Source organism: Alosa pseudoharengus, unplaced genomic scaffold (genome assembly GCF_046254945.1).
Source record: "Alosa pseudoharengus isolate Yale_2024_CS ecotype anadromous, Long Island Sound unplaced genomic scaffold, YU_APseudo_1.1 YU_APseudo_1.1_scf_3, whole genome shotgun sequence".
In the NCBI taxonomy this organism is placed as follows: domain Eukaryota; kingdom Metazoa; phylum Chordata; class Actinopteri; order Clupeiformes; family Clupeidae; genus Alosa; species Alosa pseudoharengus.
Window position 1 is genome coordinate 21,979,003 of NW_027468718.1, and position 14,149 is coordinate 21,993,151.

Sequence of the window (14,149 nt, forward strand, 5' to 3'; positions counted from 1 at the left end):
CCCTTCAGAAAAAACTTGCTATAAGGCAAGAAGAAGATAAAGGTCAGTTTATAGACAAACAAAAAATCACACTCATACCAGAGTGTTAAAAGACCTTGAAGCTGAATAGAGGCACTGAGAACCTCAGAGATTACAGGCACACTTGGACTCTCTGGCGTTCCAGCCTATCTCGGAGTGGATGCATTCCTATCGACAGGTGGTTGTGGGATCCCAGCGGCAGACCTCCCACCTCCTCTCCCGCTGCCACCCCTGCTGCCCGAGAGGGAGCTCTTGTTCCACGGGCCCTGTTCCACTCCAGACACCTGGTCCAAAATCAACAGCACATGTTGAACCAGGCTAATGGCGCCCCGCTCCATGCTGGGATGATGTCATGCCGGTCCCACTATAGCGCAACACTACGAGTTGTCAAATTAAAGACAAAAAGCCACAAAGAAGAAGCTCACTCCCTCTGGAAGTAATAAGGCGTGGGGTGTGTGTGTGTGTGTGTGTGGGGGGGGGTTGTGTGGTGGAGGGGGGGCTTTTTTTACTTTGCTGGGAAAGAGCATTGCACACAGTGTTGTGTTCCAGATTCAACCTGCTGCCAAACTTTAATGCAGAGATAAACAGTGGAAAATCATTACAGATCGTTTAAATGGATCACGCATCGTTTCTTTGACCTGGATTTATGGGAGGGATGTAGACAAATCTGACTTGGACCTCTCTGTGTTCAAACACAGAGAAGACATTCTACTATAGCACTCAACGTTTTGAACAGAGCAGGGGAAAAATTGTGTAAATATTTGAATTTAATTTCTGCGTCAAATAAATATTTGTCCCACTACATGAAAACTACAGTGAACGCACCACCATCAAATGATTACCTGTAGTAATCCCATGCATTTGACATTGCTCACTGCTCTGTGGCGTTTGGTGAACTGTAAATAGAGATCCGCAATTTACATTCTTCATTATGTTTATCATCTGAGAGGAGTGTTTAGTTTTGTAGGCCACCAGTCGACCTCGGCTATGATTCACCACCACAGAGTGGCATCACAACTCTGCTTCCTAATGACTGTCCTCCAACAGAGGGCAACACAGGATACCAAATACACAAACAAAGCCATCTGTTTGCCACTAACATATTATATACATCCTAACAGTGTCCAAGACCTATTCAATTTATTATCAATATGAATTCAACTCAGGATACCAATATGCATATGTCCTACAGACTGTGTTTTCTCCTATGCTCCAAGCTTTTGTTGATATGGTCGACTAAAGATCTCCCATGAGCAAATATTCCCACTGAGCAAAACTACAACACAACCGCAAGTCAAACATTTCACTATGATAGCCACATGGCTCACAATCTGTTTTAAATTGACACTCATTGTTTTAAACCCCTGTTAAAAAATGTGCGTACAGACCATAGTGCTACTGCGTCCGTCGCTGTTGTTACTTAAGAGATACCCAGAGGAGCATTTAGGCCGGGCAGCTGAGGCCTCGGCTTGCTCCCTGGGCTGTTATCATCCGCCATCAGGCGCTCCTTGAAGTGGTTTTATAAGACATGACGAGGGAGATCGGGCCGAAAGTGATCAGCCAGAGAGGAACATCTGAAACCTATTTCCCACAATTAAAGGGGAGAGACTATCAGCTCTAAACATCGCTTGTTTCCACGGTATCGGTTCAAACACTCGGCTCACACACATGCACACACACACACACACACTACACATTCCCATAAACAGTGACAGCACATTTCCAAATATATTCGTTTGGAAAAAAGCCAAAGCTCGCGCTCCAGCTGGGCATAGAGAGAGGGGGTTCCACGGATCAATAAAGAGCTGGCGCTTAACGGGGGATAATGTGTGAAGGCACTCACAGCATCCACACCTGGGTTTGAGGGAAATCCAGTGGCTGTGTGTGTGTGTGTGTGTGTGTGTTTTTGAGAGTGATAGAGAGGAAAATAAATAGAAAGAGATATACTAAGTACATGGCTCTTTTGCAGAGCCAAAGAGAGGCCTTGCCTGTGATTACTTTCCCTCTAATACATTGTGTGTGTGTGTGTGACATGTTTGGATGTTCATCAAACTTCAAACACAATAAAACAAATACTAGACATCTGTCTGGTGCGATGGAAGACTTGATTGCTATCACCACTTGCAATCACACTTCAATCACATTTCACTCACAAAACGTATTGTTATAATTCCAAGATACAAGGAGACGGTAAACCACTTTGACTCTACTTTGCCTGGTTCACTGGGCCGAGCACTGAGATGCCACGAGGCTGTATATCCAGACCCAAGTGAAACGGCATGTCGGTGAAAGTGCAGTGAGTACGTTCCTTTGTTACAGCCAATGAATATCTTTTTTTTTTCTTTTCTTCAATAAACAATGAATCTGTCTGAAGTCACAATACATTGAGGTTCAGCTGCAGAAGAGAGTCTGATGTTTTCTTTGAGAAAGAAAAAGAAAGAAGATTGGGATGGGAGTATGACTGAGAGGAGTTCCATCCAGCTGCATCTGTCCAGCTGAAAGCCAGAGTGGACCCTCTTACATGGGAAGCAATGAAGGTAGAATCTGAGAGAGAGTGAGTGAGAGAGTGAGAGAGAAAGAGAGAGAATAACAAAAGTATTGTGTGTGTGTGTCTCTGTGTGTGTGTGTGTGTGTGAGAGAGAGAGAGACAAAGGGAGAGAGTACTGTACGTGTGTGTGTGTGTGTGTGTGTGTAAAAAGGGAGAGAGTACTGTACGTGTGTGTGTATGCCTGCGTGTGTGTGTGTGTGTATGGATGTCATCTGTGCGTGTGCTGTAGGAGTAAGCATAAGAGAGAGAGAGAGAGAATACACACAGTCAGTGTGCGTCTGGATGTGTATTCAAGTTTTTAAAACAAGGGGAAGCACAGTTGGGTCACAAGAGCAACAAATGGTTCCTGTATTGCAACAGACGCTGTGTCTTGTTTTCTTAACGGGAGAGAACAGAGGGACCAGGAGTGCAGGCCCCGCTTAATTCAGCTGAAGGAAAACACGACCGAGAGAGAATCATTCCACGACTTCTGACCTTTTGTATCTTGGCATCGTCCAAATATCAGGCCCAATTAGGTCCTCAGTGAGATAAAATGGGCAAGACCAGCAGAATTCTGGATGCTTCTTTTGGAGGACACACAAAATCACACAGAATAACACCCACTACAGATATTCAGACACTGCACACATATTATAATCTAAAAGCAGATTAGTCCTTTTATTTGCTCTAAACATATAGAGCACGAAGACATAAAAGTCATGGTCATTTCTGAGCACCGTGTGCTGGACACCCACATGAAATCCAACAGTACAGATATAAATGAGACCTGATGACATGAGGGCTAAGATGGGTAAAAGTGTCTTTGAGATGGCAAGTAGTTCAAGACAAAGTCCGTGAGCTCCTCCCGCTCAGTCATATGACACAGATTTCGGTGCGTTCCAGCGCTATGCAGAAGGCAGCTGATGTCTCCCTGGAGTGGAACTCGCTTGATAATGCGAGACAGAAACGTCAAAAGCAAATATTCCCAACCTGACATGAGCTCAGGTCATCTTTGGGGCAACGTGCCTAAAGCTCATTACCTTAACGCTAAGCAGTAGCCATTATCCAGCTATCTGGGACAGCGCGATGAGCAGATGTGCGCTGATGGGACAGCAGCTGGATGACATTCAGCACAGTCCACAGTAGCTCACGCCTCCCATTTCAACTCCTGGGACCTTGCCACTGAAAATATACAATTCATAAAGCATCATCATCTAGTCAGGGATATTTATGATGGGATATTTATGCCCTACGGGGACTGCTCTGCCTTATCAGTCATTAAGTGTTCTTGCCACACTAAATGTCAGTGAGGTGTCACAGACTTGGACCATTAAAGATGTATATTTCACCAAAAAGGTGTGCGTAATGGTTTACACACTGTGCACATTTTTTTGCCATGACAATAACAGTAGACCTTCTGTTTCGTGCGTCCAAACTCATGAGGAGCGAGAATTCAGTTTTTAAGATCTTTATTTTTAAGTTGATGCAGTCACTCAGTCCTTTTGAGGAGAAAAAGACTTTTGGCTCAGTGTAATTGCTGAGTGAGCTATGTATGGAGTGGGAAGGTGGGGGGGGGGGGTATTACTGGCTAAAGCAGTAGAGTAACGTAAGTTCAGTCTTGCCACAGCATGTAACCCATACCGAAACTATTTAGAGAGCTTCAGATGAGAAGCAAACGCTGATGATATCAGACTCACTTAAGCGACTTAGCTAATAAAATGTAAGACAACACTGCAGGTGATGCCAAAACACATCCACTTCCCAGCGCTCATCAAATTAGCATCTTCCCCCGGGAAGAGAAGGTCACGCCTCGGGCATTTCGCAACAGCTCACTGCCGGGTGGTGTTGGGTTCGTTTCTGGTGTGTGTGGCGGGTGGCACAGCCAGATCTGATCAGCGAGCCAGGGGCGGACCGGTGGTGGCCGTTCTGTCAGGGGGCAACACGAGGGGCGCAGACTGGGTGCCGTGGCGCCATCCATCAGTGACAGCTGGCATTGTGCGCTCTACAAGGAGGAGCAGCGGGAAGCTCCGTCGTATCCAGGAGAGGGCCCATAAAAGAAGACTAATCATTAATGAACTCTCATTCAGGCCAGTGGAAGCCAAGCGAAGCGACGCTGGGAAATGGCAAGGAGAGATATAAATCCTCCCAGGAGGAATTTAATAGACAACATGATGTCTGGTGCTGTCTGAGAACAGACATTTAATAGAGTAAGAAAAAGGGAAAAAGAGAGAGAGATGGATTTATCTCTGCAGGAACAACATAAAAGCTTTAGGGATTTGAGAGTGGTATGGTAATGTACAGATCTGATTTAAAGACCTGTCACATCAAAATAAAACCAGGTGCATCTTTGGAGTGTTTTGGCCTTGAGACGTTTTCTATCAATGGTTCAACTGAAACTCTATCTGATGTCATTTAATTCTGAACATTATGCCATCAACCTGGACGTTCCTGTCAACCACACATTGCAATGTGAGCTGAAAATGTCTGTATTCAGTTATTTAGTGAGTTTAGCCCATTAAATCCACTCAATATGTTAACAGCCCTGAAAATGTTAATGGGACAAATCACTTCAGCGACTCATGAAAGAATGCATCACAAGAGTTGTGGAGGTGTTGAGTTGTTGTTGAAGTCTGAAATTTGAATGTGGTTTCAAGACTTCTCCAAAGGGCAGAGATGTCAACACATCTCCAAACTCTCACATGTGCTCAACACAATCCTGAGTCCTGAATGCACATTTGTTATTAAGTGGAGTATATACTCAGTATACAGACATCTGGATCCCAGTTAGTCATACTTCCCGCTTGGGTCACATTTGCTTACTTATGTTTGTACGTCACAGTATGAAATACAGACATTGATAGTTTATTATTGGAGCAACAAAACTGAAAGATTTCAATGGACAGTGAAATTATACCACTGATTGAGAACAGCCTACTGGAAACAAAAGACATATTGGTCTTTTTCAGAGGCTGTGGTTATGATCCTAACAGAGCATATAGTTTAAGGGTAATGTTCAGGTTAAGTTGGAAAGCATATTGGAGACTTACGTGTGACATAGGCTTGGAGCCATCATCTCACAACACTGCAGTGCAACAAGGTTCAAGTCATAGGCATTCTAATGTGAAAGCCTGCAGTTCCACTATTGACCTGTGGAGGGGGCACATCTCCTGGCTGAGCCTCTCCTGTCCACAGCTGGTTATTGTAGCACACCTGTTTGCCAGATGTTTCGGGGGAGCGTGGAAGCTTGACGTTCCTGGTTCATGGATCCATAGTGTTTTTTGTTCGCCTTTTTCTCGCGCGCTGGCCAGTGGTTTTATTTCTCTTTCCCTGATGCCTGTTTACACAAGCGTGTTAACCTCGGAGAAGGTGAGGTGGTGGCGACTACACCTGACGACAGGACGACTTGGAGGGGAATCCCTGTCACCTCACCGTCTCCCAGGGCAACTCTGTCACGCTGTATCAAAATCTAAATACCAGTACAAAAACGTCATTTCAAGGCCACTTCTATCTACTTTGGCATTGTCCTGCAAGGCCGGCTGAATGTTGTGATAGTGATGGAGTCCCGCCGCTTCATGTTTCTTTACACATTTCAGTTTCAGTTGGACCATTTGGACTACAACCACTCAGCAACTGGGCACTCTGACAGGGGATTTTCTTTCTTTCTTTGCTCTCTTTTCTTCTCTCCATATAAATCTACACAAGTGTCAGTGTAGCAAATACCTGCAGGATGGCACATGGAGTACAAACTGTCTGGCCCCACTCGTTGCCATACTGAATCGTCTTTTGTTCTTACTGGTTGCAGTGGGGAGCAGAGGCTTGGCCTAATTATCCCCTGTGTTCAGAGTAAATCTGCTCACACATTGGACTTTCTTTGAAGATGGGTCTGTTAATCCCTAACCTGTCAGTTGGAAAGAGACAGAGCGAGAGAGAGAGAGAGTGAGAGAGAAGGAGAGATAGATAGAGGAAGAGAGAGAGAGAGCTGTATGAAAAACAGATTTGGGGAAATACAACATAGGTTACTCTTAGGCTCTGAGTATGTGAATCATACTTATGTGATGTGAGAGCTGTGAATCATAGCTAAACGATAATGTAGATTGTGTATGTTGGCAAGCCTCAAATTTGCGTAATGAAAACTGACGAAACTGTTTGCATTCTTACACATATACAGGTATTCGTCTGTGGGCTGTTTCAAGTGTTACTCACCGTCAGTCACTCTAATGGTTTTCTTTTGGTGTTTACCACAGCAAAGAGATGGCATGCAAATATCCTCTTGCAGTGATACTTACACACTCACACACATAAATCGCCCAAATGATGGTGGAGGTGGGCTTAAGAACAGGAGCCTGAGGCGGTATGAATTTGCTGTGTGGAGCAGTGGACAAGCATGCACGGTATCCTGCACGAAAGAAGGGGAAAAAATAGAAACATTTCAACTGAGCTGAAACAGTTGTGTGATTGATACACATCAGTTCAAATGTTTCTCTTTTCTCAAGAAATGCACACGCACACACACACACATGCACGCACATTCACACACACTCATACAGCATTTTTGTTCAGTCCAAGTCCTGTGGAGCTATTGCAAGTATTTCTGCAGATGGCAGGCCGAACATGTGCATGTTTGCCTGTGTATTTTTGGATTTCACTAGATTCTCAGATATTAAACGCTCAAATGAATGAGTGCGTGGCAGTTTTTATTTACACAACCACAAAATGGCACACAAATAAAGAGCAGAAACATCCTCATGAAAGTATCGGTCTTTAATATTTGTCGAGAGAGGGAGGCCGCAGAGAGAGGGAGTTGCCCTAGAGCAGGGGCCAGCAGTGGTGGCTGGAGTCTATAGGCTGTTTGATCCCTGCGCCCGGAATCCTTGGAAACGGCTGAAAATGTGCCTTCCCCTCAGAGTTCAGATGCTCCGGGTCGCCGGCTGGAAACATTACAGTCAAGTCAGCAGCGGGGCAAGCCGTGCCTGTCTTCAGCTGCTCGGCGGAATACCGCGAGAACCACTCGGGGAACTCGACATGTGTCACGGCCACAATTTACCGAGAGCTGTGTTGTGTAACAGATATACGATACCGCAATACTTATACAGTTATTTTTAAATTGGTCAGTCCCACGCCAGAAGCAATTTGGAATGGCGCATCCGATGTGAACGCCAGCAGGCTACAAAGGCTGACAAAAAAGGATGTCATTTGATAGAAAGGTAAATTGAAGGTTCGCAACCAAGATGTCCCTTCTTGGGTTTGCACAGGCCTTACTCTCTTGTCTTTCCAACACATACAGCTAAACTAGCACTCCTAAATATCAGATCTCTTTCAAACAAATCATTCTTAATTAATGATTTAATTTGCACACCAAACCTTGATTTCTTACTTTTAACTGAGACATGGTTAGATCAAGCAAACAGTGCTACTACTCTCATCGAATCAGCTCCCCCAAATTTCAGTTTTTTTAGTGCTACCAGAGCAAATAAAAGAGGTGGGGGGATAGCCACAATTTTCAAGACGTCTTTTCAGTGCAATCAGTCGTCATTCGGTAACTTCACTTCATTTGAATATCTGTGTGCTCGCATTAAGTCTTCTCCTCAGATTTTATTACTGACAATTTACAGGCCTCCAAAACATTTAGCTTAAGTCTTTCTTGAAGAGTTAGGCGAACTGCTATCAGTCATTTGCATAGAGTTTGACTGTCTTATTATATCAGGGGATCTAAACTTGCATGTGGATAATCCTGAAAAACAAATATGCCAAGGAATTAATTGCACTAATCGATACTTTCTCCCTAACACAGCATGTACAGGTGCCAACACACTCTCTCGGCCATACCCTGGACCTTGTTATCACAAAGGGTCTCAATGTCTCTACAGCTGTTAAAAGACAAGTTCGGTATTTTACACTTAAAGCCCTGTTTTCAGATAGTTTATGATTAAATAGAACGTTTAAGATTGAAATTTGGACACATGCTGCTGTCCTGAGAATTTTCGGTTTCTGTGGTAGCGCCCCCCCCCCCCCTCCAGAACGCTGCATAGGTGCACTGGAACAATCCTTCCTAAAACGCATTAAACTTTCGTTTACAAAGACATGAAACTCACCGAGTGGTCAGGGGTGTTCACTGATATGCTCACACAAAAATCGCTGCAAAAGATTCTTTCCAACAGGTTTTATCGTAGTTTTTGTCCAACTCCATTGACTTGTATTGGATGTGCTGTGAGGTACGGTATTACTCCGCTGCCGGAAACGGATATGGGGTTGTTTGTATTCTTTCTGTAGTCTTATGCAGTCGCGGTATCGTAGGCTACTACGCTATCCAAATTATTGTCACGTCCAACCATGGCTAATGCTAAAATGTCTTGGAACTTGCACGATGTGAATGATAGCCTATGTGAATCATTACGTTTTCATCATGAAAGTTTCACAGCCAAAAAAATAGTAAACATACAAAATCATGTAGCCAAATTATTCATGTAGGCTAGGGTTAGTGATGTGAACATGACAGGTTATGGACATAACAAACAAGTTCTTACCCCAAGTTCTTCCAACTCTGTCGTCCCAGGAGGTAATGTGGGAACCGCTGTATTTCTCAGGCGAAAGAGCTTTTTGGGCGATTTCTTTCGAACTCCAGCGAAGTTCTGTAAAATGCAGACCGCAGAGACACAGGTATCAGCTTTCTGCAGATTCTCAACAGGTGTGCTCACATCCAACCCCAGAAATTCCAGCCACAACTTTAGCCTTTCTGGATCGTTGAAAGGAAGTCTGTACGGGTGTGAGGCGTTTGGAAAAATAGCTCCACAGTTTTACAACGCATGGTAAAAGCCTGTTGAAAAGCATCTTTTGCAGCGATTTTTGTGTGAGCATATCAGCGAACACCCCTGACCACTCGGTGAGTTTCACGTCTTTGTAAACGAAAGTTTAATGCGTTAGGAAGGATTGTTCCAGTGCACCTATGCAGCGTTCTGGGGGGGGGGGGGGGGCGCTACCACAGAAACCGAAAATTCTCAGGACAGCAGCATGTGTCCAAATTTCAATCTTAAACGTTCTATTTAATCATAAACTATCTGAAAACAGGGCTTTAAGTGTAAAATACCGAACCTGTCCTTATCCGATTATTTCTGTGTGTTCTTTGATGTGTCTATGTCCCCACACACTCAGAACAGATCTATGATAGCCTGGCTAGCGCCACCACTTCTCAATGAGACGGTCTGGGAACCAAACGTTCATTTTCTCGTATTTGAAAAAAATGCCCAGATCCGTTTATTGGGTGCCACGGATATCAAATGCGTCTGTGAATAGCTCATCATCGTCTTGCTTTCCCCCTTGTTCTGTGATTGGTCGCCTATCTCAGGCGAAAATTTGCTCCATGGTCTCCAGCCTTAGCAGCGTGAATCAAATCGCGCGCAAGGCAGCATTGGAACACCCAGGCTAGATCTATGATGGTAAAAAGAAGAATCATAAACGATCAGACAAGTGCTCTCTTTGAGCAAGCACTTTCGCAGACGTCAAGTCAACTGTCAGACTCGGTAGAAAACTTGTTTGATCACTTTAATGCAAAAATGGCAAACATTATGGATGACATTGCTCCATTACAATTCAAGAAAGTTAAGAACAAACAGAAAGCACCATGGAAGCAAAATCCAGCAGTTAAACTCCTAAAAAGAGAGTGTAGGAAGACCGAAAGAAAATGGCGTAAATACAAACTTCAGATCCAGTATGGAATCCATAAAGAGATGCTCCGCACATATAACTCAGAAATATGCAAAGCAAGACAGTCCTTCTTTTCTAACATCATCAATAGAAGTTCAAATAACACTCGTGTTCTATTTTCAACTGTTGATAAGTTAACAAATCCCCCCTCACAATTAGCGCCAGAACTTCTCTCAACTAATAAATGCAATGAGTCATCTTTTTTCAAAGGTAAAATTGACAAAATCAGACTCAACATATCTACTCAATTACCAATTCAACATCCGGAACTTCCAGCTACAAATAGAGGGAAACTTAACTTAGTTCAGCTTAATAGACCACGACACACTTGAAAAAACGGTAAAGAAGCTCAGCTCTTCCACATGTGGCTTAGACATTTTGCCAACCAATTTCTTTAAAACTGTTTTTCACCTTATAGCAGCAGAGTTCCTTCGCATGGTAAATTCATCACTGCTGTCTGGCATTTTTCCTAAGTCACTGAAAAAAGCTGTTGTAAAGCCACTTCTCAAGAAGAATAACCTGGACGCCTCCATGCTAAACAATTACAGGCCCATATCCAATCTACCTTTTATTGGCAAAATTATTGAAAAAGTAGTCTTTAATCAACTAACCACCTTGGGCAAATGGGTATTTTGATTACTTTCAGTCAGGTTTTCGGGCAAATCACAGCACTGAAACAGCTCTCATCAAGGTTTTCAATGACATACTGTACGCCTCAATACAGATTCAGGTAAAACATCAGTCCTAGTGCTATTGGACCTTAGTGCAGCATTTGACACTGTTGATCACAATATTTTATTACACAGACTAGAACACTGGGTTGGATTTACAGGCATAGTTATCAACTGGCTGAAATCATATCTAAAAGAAAGGAGTTTCTTTGTTGCCATTGTAAACTGTACCTCAACACCAATGTCCTTGACCTGTGGTGTTCCCCAGGGGTCGATCTTGGGGCCGCTATTATTCAACCTCTATATGCTCCCACTTGGACAAATCATCCAAAATAATTTGATTTCATATCATAGCTATGCAGATGACACACAAATGTACTTAGCTCTGTCACCAAACGACTATGGTCCCCTTGAATCTCTGTGTCAGTGTATAGAACAAATCAACACCTGGATGTCTCAAAATTTTCTTCAGCTGAACAAAGAAAAAACTGAAGTAATTATATTTGGTAAAAAGGAGGAAAGACTTAAGGCCCATTCACACCAAGAACGATAACGATAACTATAAATAAATATCGTTCTCGTTAATATGAATGACGGTGTTCACACATAAACTATAACGATAATGACATAAAGAACGATATCGTTGGGGATCACTTTCAGAGTGATTTTCAGAACGATAAAAAACTAATAGCCAATCAGAACCCATTGAATTTTAACCGTCACATTCATTAACACAAGGAGAGACTTTGTTTATCGTTGTTCAGTGTGAACGCTTTTATCGTTATGGTTATAGTTATCATTATCGTTATCATTCTTGGTGTGAACAGGCCTTTAGGGTTGCCACTGCCCTTGACACAAAAGGGTTGAAAGCAAAGGATACTGTTAAACATCTTGGTGTATTAATTGACAGTGATCTAAATTTCAGCAGCCACATGAAAGCGATAACTAAATCAGCTTTTTACCACCTCAAAAATATTGCCAAACTTAGAGGGCTGATGTCAAAAGATGATTTAGAAAAACTCATTCATGCATTTATCTCCAGCAGGGTTGATTACTGCAATGGACTTTTCACAGGCCTTCCTAAAAAGACTATCAAACAGCTTCAGGTGATACAAAATGCAGCAGCTAGGGTTCTCACAAAAACTAAAAGAACTGACCACATTACTCCAATTTTTAAGTCCCTGCACTGGCTTCCAGTAAGTCACAGAATTGACTTTAAAGCACTACTGCTTGTTTATAAATCACTTCATGGAGCAGGACCTAAATACCTCTCAGACATGCTTCAGCAGTACACACCCTCCAGACCTCTCAGGTCTCAGGAGATAAACCTGTTAGTAAAACCTGCTGTTAGAACTAAACATGGTGAAGCAGCTTTTAGCTGCTATGCGACTCAGCTCTGGAACCAACTTTCGGATGACATTAAAAAAGCCCCAACTGTAGCCAGTTTTAAATCTAGACTTAAGACCAAACTGTTCTCAGATGCTTTCTGCTAACTGCACTGAGTTATAATTTCTGAATCTGTCTTGAAAAATTATTCTACCTGTCTTTTATTTTGTCTTTTTAATCATTCTCTATTTTTAAATGATTTTACCTTGTGTTTCTTACTATTTTCTTACTTACTGTCTTACTTACTGTCACTTACTGTCATAATTTCACTGACAGATAACTTTAGATTGCTTAAAATTAATCTGATCATCTAGATATCAATACCTTCATTGTACTGAAAGCATGATGTAACAGAAAATGTATGTTTTGTAAATGGGAATATATTTAAATACCACCATACTCTATATCAATGATATAATTATGATGTAAAGTTGTGGTATCACTTTGCTGTTTTTCCAGTAAAAATTATGGAAAAGACTTACCAGTGTGCACTGCAGGACCAGACTTCCCACTGACAAGGCCTCTCCTTATCTCCTAAGAGCTGCACACTCTCTTCCCCCTCTTGACATTTCAACAACACATTTTCACAAGATATATTCCCCCAAACCATCTTGTCTGTCATCTCAATAGTTACTATCAGTACATGCCAAAGTAAATGTTTGTGCAATGCAACAAAAAGGAAAGGATGAAAAGGAGTTGTCCTCTCATGGCTGCAGATGTATTGTTTAGTTGACCGGTTGAGACAACCAAACACAACACAAGAATGGAATTTATTTCAAGCAATTCAGTAAATAAAACAGACCATACTACAATCAAAAAAGGACATATCCAATATGTTGTGGTTTCTCTAAGTAGAACAAGGCACAGGAGCACCTCGATCTTAATATCACAACCATATCCCACATGAAACCATACAAATCAAAACATGACATCATTATTTGTAGTACTTAGTCATAGTAGTAGTAGTAGTAGCAGCAGCAGTAATATTCTTAATGGCAGTGATTCCTGCTGTTGTATCAGTAGTTATAATGATCATGACCATTTTGTATTTTCAAATGAAACAGAAAATGGTAAAAAAAAGTGTTGCTGGGTGTTGCTGTTGCCACCGGTGACAGTCCAGCACTTATAATTGGGCGGTTGGAAAGGGGCGTGGCTGTCTACAGTCTTGTTGACTGGGAAGTTGAATCATCTCCGGCTGACCACACACTAGCTCACGCCGATGAGTGTGTTTACTGGGGCCGCAGCGTTCCCAGCGAGTCATCCCTCACGCAGCACCCCTGCATGTGTGTGTGTGTGTGTGTGTGTGTGTGTGTGTGTGGATACACACTGTGGTCCCCCACACCAGGCCCCCGCTGCGGCTCCTGCCCCTGTCTGTCCACAGGGGCCACTGGGCCCCAGATGGCTGCTGGGGGCTCCACCCTGCCACAGACCAGAGGCGGCCGAGGGGGAACCACACTCGCCCCGCTGCGTCCTTAAAAACGTGTGGCAAACACATTTTCTCCACTGGCCTAATTTCACATGGCCATGCTGTGAGACATTATGCAAATAGGAGGAGGTACGGGCCAAATTAAAGGGTAGGGTTAGGTGCAGCAGACACGCAAGTGACAGCACGGAGAACAATATTTTTTAATTTGGTCCAATTATAACAGGCCATCCGTCGGCTGAGAAACAGTGAGGGGGCTATGGTCGCCGAAGCCCCAAATCTGTTGGTGCATCAGAGTTGTGGAGTGCACAGTCGCACACAAACACTGCCATCTTGTTGCCAGATTCCCTATGTGAAAATAAAGGACAGACCATTAATCATGGGCCAGTTTTGGAGGCTTGCGGAGTGAGACAGAGCTCGTTC